We start from the raw sequence: 22,498 nt of genomic DNA, 5'->3' as shown, positions 1-22,498 counted from the left end.
TTCTCTTATAAGATACGTTAACAATTGAAATTCATTACAAGCAATGTTTCATTAAAACTGAGATCGATGAAAACCACACTTGTAAGAAGGAACATCAAGAAACTCATGGAACTCTGTCATTCCAATATACCGCCTCTAAAACTAAAAAAAAAAAAAACTAGAGGCACTAAATTGCTCCCAAGAGCTGAAGGATTTGGGCTAGAGGACTTGGAATGATAGACATAATTTGGGTCCCAGAAAGTGGTCCAATAGGGTTGGCTCGTGACTGGGCTAGTCTTAAATTTAGGAGGCTGGAGTTAGAAATGCTGGTATAGTACTGGCTTCTCCTTTATGGAGTCCTGGTGGCACAGTGGTTAAGAGCTCAGTTGCTAACCACAAGGTCAGCAGTTCAAATCTACCAGCTGCTCCTTGGAAACCCCATGGAACAATTCTACTCTGTCCGATAGGGTCACTATGGGTTGGAATCAACTCGATCACAAAGGGTTTGGTTTTGTTTTTTTCTCCTGTATAAGCAGAGAGCAGAAATTTGCTGTGGAGAAGAGGGTGAAAAGAGAAAGATTTTGAGAAGCAGTGCAGTAGAGTAGAAAATGATGCACTTTGAACCCCAAGAAATCTGGGTTTGACTCCATTAAATGCATCCCTGCCTAGCCTCAATATTTTCATGTATAAAATGGGAATACTAATACCGCTTTTTTATAGGTTTGTAAGAATTTTATGAGTGTATGTAAAACACCTTATATATTACAAGCCTCAAAAATGAATATTATTTAGGTAGGTCCACGTATTTTCCTCGCTCTATGACTCTGAGGTACAGGAGAAATGTAGTTTCATTATTTTGTCTTTAATATTCTTGTAATAAAGAATGTGGTAGAGAGGTGCTAAACATAGGCCAATTTGGTTTGAAATTTGGTGATTTCAAAAATGTAAACCAATGATCATCATCCATAGCTGATATTGAGCTTTTACAAATGCCCTGCCCTACGCTGGATCAATTAAATTAGAGTTTCTAGGGGCAGGTCCCAAGTTTGAGTATTTTTTTAAGCTCCTTAGTTCAATTTGATATGCCACCAAGATGGAGAATTACTGATCTGTACAGTCTCTTTGGGCACTTTTTAGTCATTACTTAGAGCCCAGGTGGCACAGTGGTTAAGCATATGGCTACTAACCAAAAGATATGCAGTTCAAGTCCACCAGCTGCTCCTTGGAAACCCTATGGGGCAGTTCTACTCTGTCTTAATAGGGTCACTATGAGTTGGAATCAACTCGACAGCAACAGGTTGTGGTTTGACTTACTTAGACACTCAAATTCATCCTTGGGGCTGGGCACAGTGGATGTCCCAAAGTCTGGAGTCTGTGGGCAAGATTGGAAGGGAGGAATACCAGGTGTTGGGTGGGCAATCTACTCTCTGACGCATTTGCTAAAGAGATTTCCAGAGTTCTCTGGTATGCAAACATGGTTTTGGTTTTCAAAACTATTCCTAATCCTGCTCTCTCCTGCTTTGGAACAATTAATCTCATGACCTAATCTTGGAGGTAGAAGTCTATGAACATGAAATAAGGAGGGAATTAAAGTGCACCAATACTTCCAAAATCTTATCCCTTACACTTTACTATTTTAATAACAGAAATGGGTATCTTGGCCAAAACCATGTGTGTTTGTATGCATGTAAAAAAACACATATAGGCACAATTTTGTCACATTTCCCTTTTATTCTGCTTCTGTGTTTCCTTTGTCATACTGAGGGGGCAGTGTGCTGTTTGTAGATGACATAGTGACTGTACACTAATATGCATTTAGAATGAGAGTTAAAATTACAGGACATTAGACTCTAGTTGTTATCCTGTCAAGCATTCGGGAAGAATGCCAATTATTAAAAAACCTGAACAATCAATTAAAATTGATCCAGGTTTGCTCCTCATTGATTCTCTGACTGAAACTTGAACAAGGAGCGCCTCAGGGAGACAATAGCTATAAAGCAGACTTCCTCCCCTCTGTAGACCTGGGTGCTATGGTGTAATAAACTCTCTTTGTAAGTGGTAGGCACTTCAAGACGCAGATCATGTCAACGCGAAAAATTCTTATCAGAAAAAAAAAAACGATGTTTCCCATGAGCCAATCTTCAACAATAGCCCACTCTATTAGCACTCTTGCACTGTTATTTATATTTTAGGAGAAAACAAAGGACGACATTACTAGTTGAGAAAGGTGTGGATTGATAGGCGCTGGTACTTGACTAGTCAATGTATAACTGACCTGCAGCTTGTAATTTATAAAGAGCCTGTTGCTGTTGCCAGTTTAGCCTCTTACTCCAGGGGTTTCGTCTCTCAGGCTGAGCTACCTCTCCTCTGATGGCCAAATTCTGCAAGGACCGCCTTCATCCGTTATACTTCAGCTTCTACATTCTCTGTTGCACTACTTGCTTCTTCCTGCGTTAGTATCTGTAGAATATCAATTGCCAGCCCTGCCTTTAGTCACCACTTCTTAGCTTTCCTTATAAAAGTTATTTAACATATTGTTGTCAGTTCATCTTTCCATTCAAATGGAGAATATGAGTATAGTCGCAGTGAAGTCTGCTTCAAACCCAGTAGAATTAGCATCGTCTTGAAACTTGACAGAAACACAAATTCTTGTGCCCTACCTTCTTGTTATTGTTGTTGTTGTGTGCTGTCACCTTGATTCTGACTCATGGCAAGTTTATAGGACAGGATAGAACTGCCCTATAGGGTTTCCAAGGCTGTAATCTTTGTGTGTGTGTGCTTTAGCTAAAAGGTCACAGAGCAAATTAGTTTCCCATTTGATAGTTTGTACGTAAAGTGTTCCATGACATTGGTTGCCGTCCCCACAATGTCAGCCCTCTCCCCACTTCCTCCCTGGGTTCCTCATTTCCTTTTGCCCAGATTTCCTAACTCTTCCTGCCCTCTCATCTTTGCTTTTGGGCAAATGTTGTCCTTTTGTTCTTTATAATTGATTATTCTAAGGATCCCATTCCTCTCTGGTGTTATTGTTTATTTTATGGGTCTGTGATTTGACTGAAAGGTAGTTTCTGGGCATAGCTTCAGTTCCAGTTCAGAAGGGTGTCTTACAGCCATAGCCTAGGAGGTTCCTACAGTTTCCATCAGACCAGTAAGTTTGGTCTTTTTTGTGAACTAGATTTTTTGTTCTACATTTTTCTCCTGCTCTGTATGGGACCCTCTGTTGTGATCCCATTCAGAATGATTGGTAGTGGTAGCCCGGCACCATCTAGTTCTTCTGGTCCCTGGGTCATGGAGGCTGTGATTCATGTGATCCATTAGTTCTTTGGACTATTTGCTCTCTTTAGTCTTTGGTTTCCTTTATTCTCCTTTGCTCTAGATGGAAAGAGACCAATAGCTGTATCTTAGATGGCCACTTGCAAGCTTTAAAGACCGCAAACACTACTCGTCAAAGTAGGATGCAGAACATTGTTTTTATGAACTATGTTGTGCCAACTGACATGGACATTCCCTGAGGAAGCAGATTGCTACATCTTTCTCCTGCCAAGCAGCTGGTGAGTTCGAACTACTACTGTTTAACCACTGCACCAGCAGGGCACCTACTGAATTAAAACTCTGGGGATAGAACCCAGCAATATGCGTTTTCACACATGGTCCTGATACATACTAAAATTTGAGAACTACAGTATAACAAACTTGGCTCTGAGATCTTTCTGTTAGTGGTTTTCCCTTTCTATTTGAGGGTGAGTGGGGATGGCCTGGTAGGTACTACTCTTGTTCTTACACAAGATGTTGTTGGCAGTTCCCTGATTATATAGCCACACTATAAATTGGCTACAATTTCCATATGCTAAACCTTTACCTTATGCTGAAGAACAACGGTAAATTCGTACTACATTCTTCTACCTTGTGCTCCAAAAATCAGTTTTAAGTTCTTGCTGCAGATTTGTCATTGTTTATTTTCAGGGGATGCACAAGTGGTTGATGAAGGGTCCTTAATAGAGGGCTGACACTGTATGACACCGCACTTGCATATCTCCTTGTATAAGCAGGTAGAAGGTTTAGGTTATTAGTGAGCAGAAGCTTTCAGATAACAGTCTCTAGAACTTTTCTTGAAGTCTGAAATATGTAGAGCTGAAAGAGTTTGGTAGGTGGTGGGAGGAGGATACTAAACAAGACTCTCAAGTAACTTGGTACTCTCTTAAGCACAAGTTGCATGAACTAGGACAACTAGGATTGAGCTTAAGAACAAGTAAAGCTGTACTTTCCTCATTTTCAAATAAAGCATGGCTCTGATGGAACGCCAACAGCAGGAATCCAGCCAGCTGCAACTTTAGGCAGTAGCCTTTGGACCAGGGTGGACCACTTTAAACTTGCAAACAAAATCAGAGAACTTTAGAATTAGAAGACATTTTGGTAAATGTAATAACAATCTCTCATTTTATAGACTAGAAAACAGAGCTGCAGAGATATTAATGTTGCTGAGTTCATACAGGTAGATAATGGAAAAGCTGAGACTAGAACTCAGGAATCCTTTCTTCTACCCAGTATCCTTACACTACTTCATGCTGGACTATCTGAGACCTGCCAGGACTCAAACCTACTTATGCTTAAGGCACTCTTATTAATTGATGTCAACTACTCTGTACTTGACTACCTTCATAAGGTTCAGGATGACAGACAAAACACTGAGTCAAATGGCCCTTATTAATTTCACATCTTGGAATAGAGCCTGCAGAAATTATCCAAGATGTGAACAATCATTCATATTTTAGAAGATTGGGAACAGCATATTGTCAGAAAACAGATGAATGAGTATATAAATTTCTCAATTTGTATATGATGCAATACTATGAAAGTAATGTTGTTAGATGCCATCAAGTCAATTTGGGACTCATAGTAACCCCACGTGACAGAGTAGAACAGCCCAGTAGGGTTTTCTAGGCTGTAATCTTTATGGGAGCAGGTCACCAGGTCTTTCCCCCACAGAGCTTCTGGGTGAGTTTGAACCACCAACCATTTGGTTAGCAGCTGAGCACTTAACCATTACAACACCAGAGCTCCTCATGAAGGTGATAACATTGTATTATAAAAAATTTTTAATGACATGATTTTAAAAATGCTTAAGCATAGTGACAAATGAAGAAAAGCAGGATTAAAAAAAAACTGTATATGTCATAGATTTCAACCATATTTTAAATTACATAAATTTCTATTTCATTATATTTTGAAAACTCCAAGAAAGACATACATCAAAATATTAATACAGAAGCAACAGAAGACAAATTAGATAACTGGGCTCTCCTAAAAATCAAATACTTCTGCTCATCAAAAGACTTTACCCAAAGAGTAAAAAGAGAACCTACAGACTGGGAAAAAGTTTTGAGGAATGATATATCTGATAAGGGTCTAATCTAAAAAGTATGGAGAAATTCAACAACTCAACAACAAAAAGACAAACAATCCAATTTAAAAATGGGCAAAGGACATGAACAGACTTTATTGGTAAATGCTACAACATATACAATTTGGCAACAACAGCAGTTAACAGCTAAAAAGACACATGAGCAGTTATGTAGGTAGATATATATGCATACATGTGTATAGCACGGTATATGTGTGCTTATATGTATGCATATATAGGTGTCTCTGTAGGCACAGATATTCACATGTTTAGGTGTGCTGCACATATATTCATATATATAATAAAACACATAGGGGACACAGTCACGGTTACCTCCCAGACGTAACCAAGCACTCTGAATGATTAGTTTGCTAGGTTTGAAGGCTTAGAACCATAGCCTCATGGGACAACTCAATCAAACAGCACAACGTATTCTATAAAGTTTATGTTCTACATCCTAGTATGGTAAGTAGCATCTGGGGTCTTAAAAGCTTGCAAGTGGCATCTAAGATACAATTATTGGTGTCTATTCATGTGAATCAAGAGAAAAAGAAGGAAACCAAAGACTCAAAGAAGATTTTAGTCTCAGGACTAATTGTCTCCATGAACCATGGCCTCCTCTATCCAGAGACCAGAACTTGATGGTGCTCAGCTACCACTACCAACGGTACTGACCAGCAACAGGACAGGTGGCCCTGGATAGAATGGGAGAAAATTGCGGAACAAAATTCTAATTCTCATTTAAAAAAGCCAGGCTTCCTGGATCAGTAAAGATGAGAGGAACCCCCGAGACTGTAGCCCTGAGATACACGTCAAACTTTGAACTGAAACTACTCCCAGAGGCCATCTTTCAGTTAAATAACAGATTGGCTCATAAAATAAATAATATCACCTCTGAGTACTAGGCTCCTTTAAGAAAAAAAAAAATTATCTATATGAAACCAAATGGTCAACAATTACCCAACAGCGTAGATGAGAAGATGAGGAGGGAGTGGGACAGGGAAGTGGATTTAATGGAAGTAGAATAACCAGAACAGAAATAAGGAGGTTGTTGTCACAATGTGGAAAATGTAACCTGTGTCGCTGAACAATATATACAGAAATTGTTAAATGGGAACTTAATTTGCTGTGCAAGCTTTCACCAAAAACTCAATAAAATATTAAATATATATATATTTGCATTTATATAGTGTTTATCACAGCTTTTTATAGACAGATTTTTTCGTTTAATTTCACTTCTGTGTATGTTTTATATTTTATACTCTCAGTATGTACCACATTTATATTAGGATTTAAAAAATTAGGAGAGAGAAAACATGAGTGATAATTCTTACATTGATGTTTGCTTAAATTCCTGTACTCATAGGGAAATAAACCAAATGTATTGTGAACTTCAAATCCTTACATATCCACTACAAAATCAGCTTTTTTCAAAAATAAATTGAAATTACCCTCAGGAATGTCCTTTATAAGTCCATTGAAGAATTTAGTTAACGTTTAGCTTCTGAGATAAATCAAATCCCTAAATTCTGCTGGATGAGCAACTATGATAAGGTGAAGACAGCCTGCAGCAGCTTCTGATTAACCTTAGGAATTACATTCTTCTACAGAAGCACGTAAAAATTTTAGAAGTCACACATTGTGCTTATCTAGACTATTAAACACTACTTTTTTTTTTTTTTTACTATAGTAATTACACAGTATTTTAGCAGTTATTTCAATATCAAAATGATTCTGATAGGTTTGTCTGGTGTATGTATACGAGTTTATGTGTCTATAATTTAAAACCTTCTCCAATATTCTGGCTGGCCACTAAATAACTACAATAGGGCCACAGTTAAGTACCTAAAATCCCCTCTGGAATGAGGAACAATATAAATAAACAGTAAAGCATAGGTGTTTTTGTAGATAGCCCCATGTTGTGACTGAGAAAGGATGAGTATCTAGGAGGGGTGACTGGAGAAATGGGAGAAAGTTCAGCATAGAAAAACCTCCGTATCCTGAAAGCTGTTGCTATTCCTGAGTATGGAGAAGGGGAATCAAGTGGAGTAGGGAAATGAGAGATAAACAGGACTAAGAAATCGGCAAGATTTAGAGCAGGGTAAGATAAGATTATTGTAAGGACATCGAGACTGAAAAACAAGGGGCAGCCCAAGGAAGGAAAAGATGAGACTTAACTTCAAGGACTTTGTGAATAAAATGAAGGAAACCTCATTGTCTCATACATTCTAGTCACATAGTATCTACTGAATGCAGTTTGGAAAGGAAATAGAGAAGTAGACCCAAAAGACTGAGCTTTGTCAGAGGCTAAAAGAACTGAAAATGAGAGATCGTGTTGGAACTGAAAAGAACTAGAAGGAGACATAAAAGCCTGATGAGGCCACCACACCGTGGAACGGTGTGCAGCTACAACAAGGACTGAGGGAGACCACTAAACACTTCAGTGGGGGGAGCTGAGGACATGGTGTTCCACGAAATAAGCAAGGGGCGGAAGTGTGTGTGCTACATCCTGCTGCTGTGTAAAAATGGAGGAGGGGCACTCCATGAGTGTCTGCATGTGTATGTATGTGTATATGCTAAAGAAGCTACGGCAGGATGAGCTTAAACAACAAATAAAAATGGTTATCTACAGAAGAGGGGAGAGAAGGGAAATAGGATGGAAGTTAGATCTCTTTGAACTGTATAATGGCTTTGATGCAGGAATTATGTAAATGATTTACAAAATTTAAAATAAAAAAAGAAAGGGAACCCTTTAAAATTGAAAATATACTGAAACAAATAAATCTGGTTATTTATTAATACAGTAACACAGTCATATTAATTATTTCAAATGACTTTAAAGCAAAATATTTGATTATACAATTCTAGTAACACAGTTCAAAAAGACAAATGGAACCACAATGAAATCTTAAACTACATTCAGTCTTCTTGCTAGTCGTAAAAATATTGGAATTATTTTTTAAACTATTATATATGTAGATATGAGTCAGAATCCACTCGATGGCATTGGGTTTGGATGTGTAGATATATATGTATACAGACAGACATACATAGAGAAAAAAGAATAAAACACATAAGTGATTGTGGATTATACTGATGTTACTAGGAAACCAGGTTTTCAGTTAAGAGAAAAGAGATACAAATACAATATTTTAGAAAAGTAAGTAAAAAGCTGCAATTTTATACTTGGCTTGGAAATACCAGTATGCATTCTAAAAGAGAAAGGTATTTCTCTCTTTCTTAGAAACATATATCTGCCAAATAAAAAATCTAGAACTGGAGCCCTGGTAGTGCAAAAACTAAGCTCTTGGCTGCTAACCAACCGAAAGTTTCGTGGTTTGAATCCATCCAGCCCTTCCAAAGAGAAGGACCTGATGATCTGCTTCTGTAAAGATTACAGCTAAGAAAACCATGTCGGACACTTCTACTATGTGTTGCTGTAAGTCAAAATGAACTCAGTGGTACCAAACAACAACAGAAGGATTCAATGACAATAAGGTTTTCAATAAAAGTATGTTAAAAAAAAAAAAAAGAATCTAGAACAAATTTTAGAAGTGTAACCAGGGCATAGCAGGTATGGCAAGTATTATACAAGCCCTGGGTGCATGACACCACTGAGCAGTTTCTATTAACCGTGTACGGCCAGTCGCTTATCTGTGAAAACCGGTGCCTACGGCAAGCGCTGGGATTGTGCCCCTGTCCAAACGTTCGACACCCCTCTTTTAGATAAGTTTACCATAATATCAGCTCAAAAATACAAGTCAAGCTTGTTAATCTTTTAATTAACACATTATTGTGCTTAAGGAAGGACATTTGGCTATACCAGATTAACAGAAACTGCTCATTGGCACCAGGTGCCCAGGGCCAGTGAAATAATCTAGATACAACACTGACTTAGTCATCTAGTCCTGCTATAACCGAAATAGAACAAGTGGATGGTTTTAACAAAGAGAAATTTATTCTCTCACATTTTAGGAGGCTAGAAGTCCGAATTCAGGGTACCAGCTCCAGGGAAGGCTTTCTCTCTCTGTCAGCTCTAGGGGAAGGTCCTTGTCATCAACCTTCCCAGGTCAAGGAGCTTCTCAGCCCAGGGACCCCGGGTCCAAGGGATGCACTCACTCTCAGCTTTTGTTTCTTGGTGGTATGGGGTCCTCCTGTCTCTCTGCTGGCTTCTCTCTTTTATATTTCAAAAGAGTCTGCCTTAAGACACAACCTAATCTTGTAGATTGAGTCCTGCCTTATTAACATAACTGCCACTAATCCCACCTCACATTGTAGAGGTAGGATTTATAACACCTGGGAAAATCACATCAGGTGACAAAATGGTGGACAATCACACAATACTGGGAATCATGGACTAGCAAAGCTGACCCACATTTTGGGGGGACACAGTTCAATTCAAGACAGCCACTTGACCTAGGAGGAAGATTGTGATCTTTAAACATCATTTCTCACTAAAAAGGAGCCAGGGCTGATTCCAGGGCTGGAGCAGAAATCACAGAGAATATACCTAGTGTTTTTTTTTTTTTTTTATCCTGTTGTGCCTGAATGCAAGGACGCTCTCAAAGTCTGCTGGGGTCACGTCAAAAAGATGTAACAGTCAACTTGAAGAGGATCTCACAGCTGAAAATGGGGCAGCATGAGTTTCAAAAAGAATAATGACTGCAATGCATTGAAAGCTATAAGTTTATAATAATCCCCCCCCCCAAAAAGTTACTTTATCAGGTTGCCAAAACACCAAATTCATTACTCTGAAAAGTAATAAAGACCAAAAAAAAAAGCAAGCATTTTACTGTCTTTTCTATACAAACTGTATTTCAGGTAATTAAATAGTTGATAAGGAACATTATCCTTTATAGCTAATAAATGAAGAAGTGATTGAATGAGATTATCACCATTTTGCAACCCCTTATGAAATAATTGATCTGACAACCATCATCATTGGCTGCTGAAGCCATTAGGTGAAAGGGTGATGGGGAACTTTATAATGGAGGTTTCAGGCTGGCACCATTTGAAGTCCCTGATCAATCTTATCCACGAAAAGCAGGACAACCAAGAATATGCAGAAAAATTGAATCCATATATAATCATATATATCCAATATGTATAACAATCAAGCATCTAGATCTAATTAAAAATTTCCAGGAAATACAGGGACTAGAGAACATGCTGAACAACAGGAGAATATTATCAGCTAAATCCAGAATGTGGGTAATTCTATTGAAGAAATGCCTCCCAGTTTCTTCAACAAATAATTAGCCTGACAAGGCAGTGAGGGGAGGAGGCTTTATACATCAAAAAAGACTTCAAAGTCACTCACGTGGACCAAAAGCAGTGCATAAGCCTTATTTAGATCCTGATCCTAACAAACCAACTATAAAAAGATATTTTTGATACCATCTGAAATTTAATCATGATGATAAGGAATCGTTTTTAATTATATCAGGTGAAATAAATGGTTTGTGTTTTTCTTTTTAATTCTTTAAAATTAATAGAGTTCTGAGGCTGTACTTAAATTTGCCTGCCTTCAAAGGTTTTAACCCCAGGTTTCTCCACAAACTGCCAAAGTACACTCACACGTTAAATTGTCGAGATGCTCTGGAGAATGGTTGGATATTCAAGGGAGAAAGGCCCAGGGATCTCAGAGCCCTCACGTTGTTAAAATGACACCAGTGGTAGATTAGCCTTGTCAGCCAGGAAGCCGTCTGTCTGGGCCTGCCCCGGGTCAACTTTATCATAATTTTGATCTATTAACAAATTTAGAAACAGGAGCCTGTGGACTTTAGCTGAGAATGGGCACCTGAGGAACTGCGTCCTGCCGGGAGAATTGTTGACATGCTTTTACAATCTTTAGAAGTTCCCACTTCAAGGGCTAGCGCAGGCTTCTCAACCCTAGCTGCACTTTACAACTCCCCTGGGTGCCTTTCAAAAGTACTCATGCCTGAGCCTACCCTCCAGAGAGACAATGTGATTCTAATGAGAAGCCAGGATTGAGAACCATACTGACCAAAGACATGGGAATGAAAGTACCAGTCAGTCCCATTCAGAAGTCTGTCTTTGGAATTAGACCACCCTGAGCTTGTATCCCAACTCCACTGCTAAAGAGTTATATGCTCTCGAGCAAGTTATTTAAGCTTAGGGCCTCAGCTTCCTCGTCTGTAAAATGGAGATAAATAAATATATACGTTTTTTTCCTCATATGATTGCTCAGAAGATTAATTGAGTCAAGCATGCGAAGCGTTTAGAAATTGCCTGGCATAAAATAAGGGCTGTTATTATATCTCAATGTCTTCTAAAGAGATCCTCTTTCAAGGTCTCTTTGTCTTGCATAGTTAACCGATCTCAAGGATAGGTTCTAATCACCTTACTGAAGTCTCTGAAGCAAGCACAGGAGAAGGCCTAACTACTCATCGTCTTTCTAGGACCCCTCCACCTGATTCCCTCCACCCTGCTGACTGGGTAGGTGTCCTTCCGCTCCAAATTCCGCAATCTTCCATTTGCATTTTTCACAATGCCCCGTGGTATTTCTTTTCATGTCCACATCCCTCCACTAGACTTCAGGATATTCTAGAGTGAACAGAAATATCGATAATATCCAGAACAGGTAATGATGTGGGCATGCTTCTTAATTATCTAGCTTATTTCTCAAATCTTTCATTTATGCATAGATCCTATACAGAAAGTAGTATATTTGCACGCAATCGGCCCCTAAGTTTCACTGTATGTGCCATTGGAATATTTATTTTTGCCTAAGCAACTAAATCAACTATTTTTATTTTCAATCACACTGTGTTCTACACCTCATCTCATGTATAAAAAGAGTATAGAAACTATGAGTTCTTACATACACCTTTTTAATGAATTAAACCTAAATCTTTATGAGACAAAAGAGTAATAGACATTGACACAAGTTACTACCAGATGTGTATTTTCACCATTGATCATATGTTGGTTTCTTCTGTGGTTTGTTTTAAATAATACTTCCTCGAATATTAGAAAATTATCAAAACAAGATCAATTTCCTGTAGAGAACTCTGGCTACACGGAAATGGGGACGTAGAACACCTTGACTGCACCCTGTGCATCATTAACAGAAAGCAGTGACTCTGTAGAAGAATAACTAGGAAGAAGAAAATCAGATTAAATAATTAGTGTCAATTAGCTCCAGCAAAATCATTCTATAAACAATTGGTCTCCAGTGCCCTGCTTAATTATGTGAGACTTCCATGGTCCTTACCAAGCTCGCTTTGATTCATGTTGACTCTTGAGCTTCCCAGAGGTATAATTGATTATTGTCTTGTAAATAAACCCTGGGTAATTAATGGTGGCAGAAAATAACGCAGTACCTTTTTTTAAAAAGTATTCAAGGAAAGAACCTTGACTATGAGCATGACCTTTGCAATATTTTTCAGGGGAGACCTATCATGTACTTAAAATAAATGGCTGGAAGTTGTGATTGAAAGCTGACAACTGTAAAGCATCCTCCCTACTTTACATACTAGCTAAGAAAACGCTTCATGTTGTTTGCTTTTGAAAATAATTTGCATTCACTAGACACTATTCTAATTTGGTCTTGGACCTAATTAAAATACATTTTCAAACACCCAAGTAAAATGATCAAACAGTTTATTTTGAGGGTATTGTAGAGAGTGCATGCACAACACACACACACACACAAAATAATGATGGAAAATAACATTCCATTATTCAGGTGTGTCTTTAAAAGGTGGAACCTGGTCTCACGAGCTCTTCAAGAGCATTTCTGTTGCTTCCCAAGAATGGTTGATGCAAACAAGGTTATCATCCCCAAAAGCATAGCTCAATATTTTGCACATCAGGGAAGGTAGTTTCTTTCATATGTGTATTTAGGTCCTATAAAGTATTTCTCTGGTATTTTTGTTGTTGTTGTTCTTAAAAGCATTATAATGTCACATGGGAGCCCAATTTCCAAAGAACCCATAAAGTTTCCAGTATAATATGACATTAGATCTATACATCCAAACACTAGGCAATTCCAAGCCGTGGTCATCATGGTAATTGCCAGACTGAAACATTTTAGGAATTGTTAGGGATCTGTACAGATTATGGACCAGCATGTGCACTCACTGGATTCTAAAAGTAGCACATGGAACATACTCACTAGATTCCTGAAGCCAACATTTTAATATTAAGATCACATTCAACATGTTCATATTTCTCCGGCCATGTACTCCCTTGAAACAACTGCTTACATTATGGTTGAGATCTTGGCCTCTAACTCATTGTGTCCCATAAATCTTCTGTGACTGGGAGAGCCTACTTTTAAGTTAAAGTGATAAAGCATGATTATATTGAATTCCATGTATTAGATAATAAATAAATAATGTAAAATGATAAATCATGGTTTTTTTAGTCTTTTTCATAGAAATATTTTATTTCTTTAATAAGCTGTCAAATCCCACTTGGTAGTAATAACATTAGCAAATTTAATTCTGTAAATCAAATTGATGAGAAAATTAAATAAAACTAGGGGCCAAAATCGTAACCCTTACACTTTTAGATAAAAGCTTGATCATGTCAAAACCATTCTTGAAGCCAACAATTCAGGAAAAGATTGGACTGGACTAAAAACCAAAAAAAAAAAAAAAAAACCAAACCCAGTGCCGTCGAGTCAATTCTGACTCATAGCAACCCTATAGGACAGAGTGGAACTGCCCCACAGAGTTTCCAAGGAGCGCCTGGCGGATTTGAACTGCTGACCCTTTGGTTAGCAGCTGTAGTATTTAACCTCTACACCACCAGGGCTTCCAGCCAGACTGGACTATAAGACATAAAATGATACTGATGAAGAGCGTGCTTCTTGGCTCAAGTAGATACATGAGACTAAATGGGTAACACCTGTCCAGAGGCGATATGAGACGGCAGAAGGGGACAGGAGCTGGTTGAATGGACACAGAAAATACAGGGTGGAGAGGAGGAGTGTGCTGTCACATTGTAGGGAGAGCAACTAGGGTCACATAACAATGTGTGCTTAAATTTTTGTATGAAAAACTGACTTGAATTGTAAACTTTCACTTAAAGCACAATAAAAAATAAAAAAGAAAGCCTGATCATGTCTAGAAAAACTAAGATTATTGGGGAAAAGAAAGCCTCTGAAACATATAAACACAAAACATTCTCTCATTTATCCTGTCAGGTATATTTTTTGAAATGGCAAGGGAAAGTTTGCAATAACAATTATTTTTAAAATGGCTTCCCAATACATAATAAAGTTACTAATAATCTACCTGAAGCCACAGTTTTGTGGTTAATATTTGCACAAGTCTGATCAATTTTAAAAATGGATACTGTATGAGCAGATTAAGAGAGTAATGAGAAAACCACTGAAGAGAGCATGATGAGGAAAACATTTCTTGTAAATGTGTAGTGTGAAAGTTATATTTTAACTACCGTATAAAAATAAATAAGAGTATTAAAAATTAACATGGATTAAGTTAATGCATGTCAATTCTTTTTCATGTTACATCAGATCTGAAGACATGTATATAATTGACGCCTTTGAACTGTGGTGTTGGAGAATATTTAATATACCATAGGCTGCCAAAAGAACGAAAAAAAATCTGTCTTGAAAGAAATACAGCCAAAATGCTCCTTAGAAGCGAAGACGGTGAGACTTCATCTCACATACTTTGGACATATTATCAGGAGGGATCAGTCCCTGGAGAAGGACATCATGATTGGTGAAGTAGAGGGTCAGCAAAAAAGAGGAAGATCCTCAAAGACATGGAGTGATACAGTGGCTGCAACAATGGGCACAAGCATAACAATGATCATAGGGATGGCACAGGACCAGACAGTGTTTCGTTCTGTTACAACTATAATTGATTAAGAAGCCCTAATGGTTAAGTGCTCGGCTGCTAACCGAAAGATCGGTGGTTCAAGCCCACTAGCCACTCTGTGGGAGAAAGATGTGGCAGTCTGCTTCCATAAAGAGTATAGCCTTGGAAACCTTATAGAGCAGTTCTACCCTGTCCTACAGGGTCACTGTGAGCCAGAATTGACTAGATGGCAATGGATTTGGTTTTGGTTTGGGGGTATAACTGATTCAATGAAAAGAAAATCCCAAAGGGAATACATTTCCTAGAAAGTTTTATTATATGTAATGTAGGAAGAGCCTACTAAAAAGTTCAAAATATATATTTTTGCCCCAAAACATACTAAGAAAGATATCAAACGCTTAATAGATTTGAAAAAAAAAAAAACAAGCAAACTTAATGGAAAACGTAAAGCAACTGAAGTCAGAGGAACTCTCTAATGTAGAATTTAGTAGCATCATGGATACAACTTTGAAACTCAGGGCTGCGCACAGTCAAAGCAGACAGCAGGCACAATGACATGTTAAATTACCCACATGATGTATAGCTTAATGAACCCCCTTGTGTTGATCACGCTTGGCATTAATCAAGAGCCATGAACAGATTCCCTTATTTTCTCAATGCTGCTCTGATAAACTGCAATTTCATTTAACCTTGGACAGCAACTTTAATAGCTTCCACGGGACAACTGTCGATACCTGCCTGGGTATACAGTGATTAAACCGCAACCCAAGATGCATGTCATGAATTTTCTTCATTTGAAATTAGAGTTTTTATTCTTAACAACTATTTGCATAAAATGCTGAAGACACTGAAATGTGTAAAGATTTACATTTACCCAAAGTTAAAATTTGCCATGCTATACAACAAAATATTCATTAATAACATATTCATAAGAATGTTTATTGGGGTGTTTGTTTTACTTCTTTCAAATAACCTTTGCCCAAGACGGAATCACCGGAAGGAAAAAATTTAGAGTCAAACTTAACTTTGAAGCAAATTCCCTTAACTGTTCCACTCTTCCCAATATACATCCTCCTTAGTATACACATCTCAACAAATATTTTTCTAAGTTTTAGTACTATAAACAGGGTCAAACAGACAGATCTACTCACTAGGTCCAACCTGGAAATGAGCGAGTTCTGCACATGTAACGGACACATAGCTGGAAGAATCAGACTAAAGACACATTGCTAAATAAAACAAAACTGTCCAGTTTCAATTTCCTTCTTTGATCTCAAGTCTAGTTACTTACTAAACATATCTGATGGCCTGTCAATTTCTTACATTTTAAAGACAACAGCTGGGCAAAAAAATGTGATTAGGCCATTGTCTTTACACATGCAGATCCATAATACTGAGGCCCTCTGCACAGCCAGTTCTCTTGAAACTAGACTAGGTGAAATTTTCAGGTATGGGCTTTTTATTTTGAGAGTTCATAATATTTCTGACATCAGTAGAGGATGAAATTAAGAGTAAGAAACCAGGATTCACTACAGAATAAGCAATGCCAGATTTGTTTATCTTTAGAAGGAAGCAGAAAAGCAATGAGCCAGGATATCATGCTTAGTAGAGGGTCAGTGAAAATAAGGGGAACCCTCAATGAGATGGATTGACATAGTAGCCACAACGATGGGCTCAAGCATATCAAAGGCCATAAGATGGCACAGGACAGGGCAATGGTTCAGTCTATTATAGATAAGGTCACCGTGAATCAGAGCTGACTCGACAGCAACTGAGGACAATAAGAGGTACACAGGATGAACAGGATGGCGGAGAGTGCAGTAGGAAAGGTACAGGTCTGGTCACGGAACATATGCAATCCTCTGCTTTAGGAGAAAGAACTCATGGCAATCAGTGCAATGTGGCCAATAAAGTCATGATTTGGAAATTCACATTAAAAAAAAAAAAATTAACATCTACCAATTGGATTTCAGGTGTTTACAATGAGAAATTTTTAATGAGTCATCCCCAAATTAGATTTCTTTTTAAGATTATTTAGATTAGATATGTCAGGGCCCTGGCAGTGAAGTGGTTAAGAGCTTGGCTGCTAAACAAAAGGTTGGCAGTTCAAATCCACCAGCGGCAAATTGGAAACTCTAAGGGACGGTCCTACTCTGTCCTATGTGGTCACTGTGGGTCAGAATCAAGTCATTGGCAATGGGCTTGGTTTTTTGTTTATTTGTTTTCAGTTAGATATAATCTTATAAATCATTTTGTTTTGTGTTAATTTTTTTTCCCGTTTTTAATGTTGGTATAAGAATTCGGTTATTTTGCAATCAGTAAGGTCTAATGGAAAAGGCAGTGGATTGGAAACTAGAGCACTTGGCTCTTGACCCAGCTCACTTCTAACCTACTGTGTTACCCTAGGCATCATTTAATTTATACCCATAGATAAAAAGTCATTTAATCTCTAGGGACCCCCATCTATAAAATAAGGAGATTTGGTTTTATCTTTGAGATTTCTTTTGGGATTCATACGTATGTAAAAAGGCCTTGGTTTTTAGTTTTGAGTTATATTTCTTTACTGTGAAGGAGCTGAATTACCTATAATTGAGTTCTAACTCTCCTTCAGGGACATGTGTGATTTCCACCGTTCAACTTTGACTTCACTGCATATGCTCAAAATCTCAGTTGTGCTTCCATTTAAGGCTGTGGCTGGTTGGTCACAATATTAAGAAGACCGCAGAGAACTGAATTTAATATCAATTTCCTCCAGTCCTCAGCTGCTGTCCTGAAGAGAGGTTATTCTTGTCATTCTTTACTCAGAAGGAAGGAAGGCTTGAACTTGATTGATGTCTCTTATAGTTCTTTCACTTACTTTTCATTCTGTGCCTCAAATTCCTGGACTGTTAAGTAGAAAAGGCAGCAGTGGTGGAACCCTGGCAGTTCTTATCAGGGAGACAAAGTCATTCTGCTGTGGTACATCTGCCAGTCAGATTCCAATAAGAAACCCTGTAATAGTAGAAATTTCTGCATCAAATGTTGTGAAACAGGGCCCATGCAAATCAGCAAAGAAAGGGTTGTATACCTGGAAGTCAATCAGAACCATACCTAAGCCAAATCAAGGCCTTTCAGAGCATAGGCAAATAGCCTATCATGCGTGGACCAGCCAGGCTCATCAATCAGCTTGGTCAAGGACTCCAACACTCCAGCTCCTGGCCTTCATTCATACCTTTTAACATGCTAAGTTTTCCTTGAATATGCCAAGCTTTTCCTGCCATGGGGCTATTGCACATGCTATTCTTTCTGCCTGAATTGCTCTTTCCCTTCCTCTTGGGCTAATTAATTCCATCTCAACTTTCAGATTTCAGCTTCAATGCCTTGTCTCAAGGGGGCCTGCTCCTGACAGTTCCTCCAACCACCAACCAAGTCTAAATTATGTTATAAAATAAATAAGATGTACAGTATAACCCGTGAAAAACAGAACCTATATAAGGCAGAACCCAGTCAGAGATGGAAAACTCAAATGTTTTCCACTAACAGAAAACAAGAGAAAAGTGATAAGACTGCACCTTGTCAAAGGTGGAAAACTTACAAGACCAGGAAAAACAAGGCAGTTCCATCGAGTTTCTGCTCTCACAGATTCCACTATTTTAAAGAAACAAACCAGTGAAGTGTCTTCTTGGAGCCCAGATAATGATTTAAAGAGAGTACTAAAAACTAGTATCCAAAAAATAAGGTCATTCATTTACAAAGGAATGATATCAAGTCAACTTAACAAATATTTACTGAGTTTGTAGTCAGTAATGTCAGATTAGTCATTACATTCACAGAAGATGTGAGTTAGTCCTGCCTTTAGGTTTTTTTTTTTTTTTTTAGGTTAATACAGAAACCCTGGTGACGTAGTGGTTAAGAGCTATGGCTGCTAACCAAAAGGTTGGCAGTTTGAATCCACCAGATGCTCCTTGGAAACCCTATGGGGCAGTTCTACTCTGTCCCATAGGGTTGCTATGAATCCAAACAGACTCAACAACAATAGGTTTGGGTTTTTTTTGTTTGTTTGTTTTTAGGTTAAAAGTGGAACATTATTATTTTTGAGGCACAGGCATGTGCCCTGAGCTCAAAATAAAAAAATACCAACACATATACACCCACAATGAAACACCAGTTTTAGTCACTTAGACCATTAGGAATGGGGCCTTCTGTCTGACTCCAATATTTAAAATACTTAATAAAACTTACAGCCCATTTTACTTGAATCATAATCCTGTTTATTAGTTGGGGACTAACAGACAGTTTCAATACATAATATGCTAAACTTTGGATGCTGCTACAAATACTCAATAGTTAAAATGTTAATTGAGCTATTGAGGAAACAAAAACACTTTTTCCAATACAAAAGCTGAGATTTCCTGAATATGGTGATAGGATGAAACTTCAAGAATCTGCACTAACTGAGGAAAAGAGATAAAAGTATTCTTAATTTAAGTCCAAAAATAGCAACAGAACATATATTCATATAATTCAAGCTAAAGTTTAAATAAATCCCTTTTTGCCTGAGGAAACTGTGATCTATAAAACAACAAATTCCTACCTTCTACTTAAAATCAGAATTGACCTTTACTAGGCATTTTCAGTGTGTTAGACTGTACTACAGGTACTTTATAGTCAATATTTGGTTTTGTCTCCATAAAAACTCTATGATACAGGTATTATAAGATATAGATGTATAGCTTTCTTCTACAGATTAAGTAACTTTTCTAAGACCACATTCTTAGTAAGTTCTAGAGCCAAGATTTCAGGCTGAGTCTATGCCTCCAAAACCAGGGCTCTTAATCATGAGCCATATTACGCATCACCTCCATTTCCCCACTGGAAAAGAGGATTAGAGGAGAGAAAATCAAATAGACTATAGATGGCTACCTAAAGAAGGCATCCATTATGACTTAATAAAATACAAATCACGCCATTTGCTGTGTGATTAAAATCAAAATGGCAAAGCTTAGAAGGCAGAACACCAGCCTCCAGAGTCAAATGATAGAATTTCTGTTCTCGCTTACTCCTAACTGATTCCTGAAATAGCCTCGAAGAGCTTGGGTCTTAGTTCATGCATATGTTTTTCCATTCATCAGATGGAAACACTGATAAAAGTCTCCCACGTACCTCACAGGATTAGTAGTGTCCAAAAAGGCTCTTCCCCCGACGTGTCTGTCAGTTTTTCATACTCTGGGGGCTTGCGTGTTGCTGTGATGCTGGAAGCTAAGCCACCAGTATTCAGATACCAGCAGGGTCACCCACGGAGGACAGGTTTCAGCTGAGCTTCCAAACTAAGACAGACTAGGCAGAAGGACCCAGCAGTCTACTTCTGAAAAGACTTAGCCAGTGAAAACCTTATGAATAGCAGTGGAACATTGTCTGATACAGTGCCAAAAGATGAGCACCCCAGGTTGGAAGGCACTCAAAAGACGACTGGGGAAGAGCTGCCTCCTCAAAGTGAAGTCGACCTTAATGACCTGGATGGTGTAAAGCTTTCGGGAACTTCATTTGCAGATGTGGCACCACTCAAAATGAGAAGAAACAGCTGCAAACATCCATTAATAATCGGAACTTCGAATGTATGAAGTATCAAAAACCAAACCAAACCCAGTGCCGTCGAGTCGATTCCAACTCACAGAGACTCTATTGGACAGAGTAGAACTACCTCTTAGGGTTTCCAAGGAGCGCCTGGTGGATTTGAACTGCTGACATTTTGGTTAGCAGCCATAGCTCTTAACCACTGCATCACCAGGGTTTCCATGAAGTATCAATCTAGGAAAATTGGAAATTGTCAAAAATGAAATGGAACACATAAACATCAATATCCTAGGCATTAGCAAGCTGAAATGACTGGTATTGGCCATTCTGAATTGTACAATCATGTAGTCTACTATTTATAAGGTTTTCGCTGGCTAGTGCTTTTCAGAAGTAGACTGCCGGGTCCTTCAGTATGGACTCCACCTCAACACAAAGAAAACAAAAATTCTCACAACTGGACCAATGAGCAATATCATGATAAACGGAGAAAAGACTGAAGTTGTCAAGGATTTCATTTTACTTGGATCCACAATCAACAGCCATGGAAGAAGCAGTCAAGAAATCAAAAGACGCATTGCATTGGGCAAATCTGCCCAATACTTTAAAGTATTGAAAAGTAAAGATGTCACCTTGAAGACTAAGGTGCACTGACCCAAGACATGGTATTCTCAATTACATCATATGCATGTGAAAGCTGGACAGTGAATAAGGAAGGCCAAAGAAGAACTGGCAACTTTGAATTGTGGTGTTGGCAAAGAATATTGAATATACCGTGAACTGCCAAAAGGATGAACAAATCTGTCTTGGAGGAAGTACAACCAGAATGCTTCTTAGAGGCAAGGATGGTGAGACTGTGTCTTACATAGTTTGGACATGTTGTCAGGAGGGATCAGTCCCTGGAGAAGGACATCATGCTTGGTAAAGTACAGGGTCAGAGGAAAAGAGAAAGACTCTCAATGAGGTGGACTGACGCAGTGGCTGCAACAATGAGCTCAAGTATAACAATGATTGTGAGGATGGCCCAGGATCTAGCGGTGTTACATTCTGTTGCACATAGGGTCGCATGAGTTGGAACTGACTTGACGGCACCTAACAACAACAAAAAGGTTTTATTTTTCTGAAGGAAGATGCTAGGATATATTGTATTTTTTTATACCAAACAACTAACTTGAGTACCAATGAGAGCAGGTTTTAAACGGTTAGAACCGTCACTGCTTTATAGCATGATAAATTAAAAATTAACGGTGAAATTTATAACCCATCAGTAAGAATTCCCTGATAGTAGGCTAGCAATGCTTAAATATCAACCACACCCACAAAGAATCTGAAAGAAAATCTGGTTGAAAGGCTGTCTGCTGATATAATTAAATATCTTTAAGATATGGGTTTTTACTCCTACTGTGATATTTATCCAAGCTGTATATTTATATTACTGGATGATTAAAATTTTATTTTGTCTGTTCTTACTATTGATTCTGTTGAGATTTTAGCATTACCTTAACTTTGTTAACATAAAGAAAAATATTCTACAAAATAATACTTATATTTACATTCTTACATGCTTAATTATAAGAATCCATCTGTTCTTACATGCCTTATTATAAAAATAATTAAAACAATAAATTTAACATATTTTTTCCTTCTCTGATTTTAAACCTACACATTTAAAGTCTCAATTAAGTTTTGACCTCTAAAAAAAATGATAATAGTAATTCTTGATATCCTTTTCGAGAGGAATTATTGTACTTCT

The sequence above is a fragment of the Loxodonta africana genome, chromosome 8, assembly GCF_030014295.1.
Source record: "Loxodonta africana isolate mLoxAfr1 chromosome 8, mLoxAfr1.hap2, whole genome shotgun sequence".
In the NCBI taxonomy this organism is placed as follows: domain Eukaryota; kingdom Metazoa; phylum Chordata; class Mammalia; order Proboscidea; family Elephantidae; genus Loxodonta; species Loxodonta africana.
Note: the sequence above shows the minus strand (reverse complement) of the source record.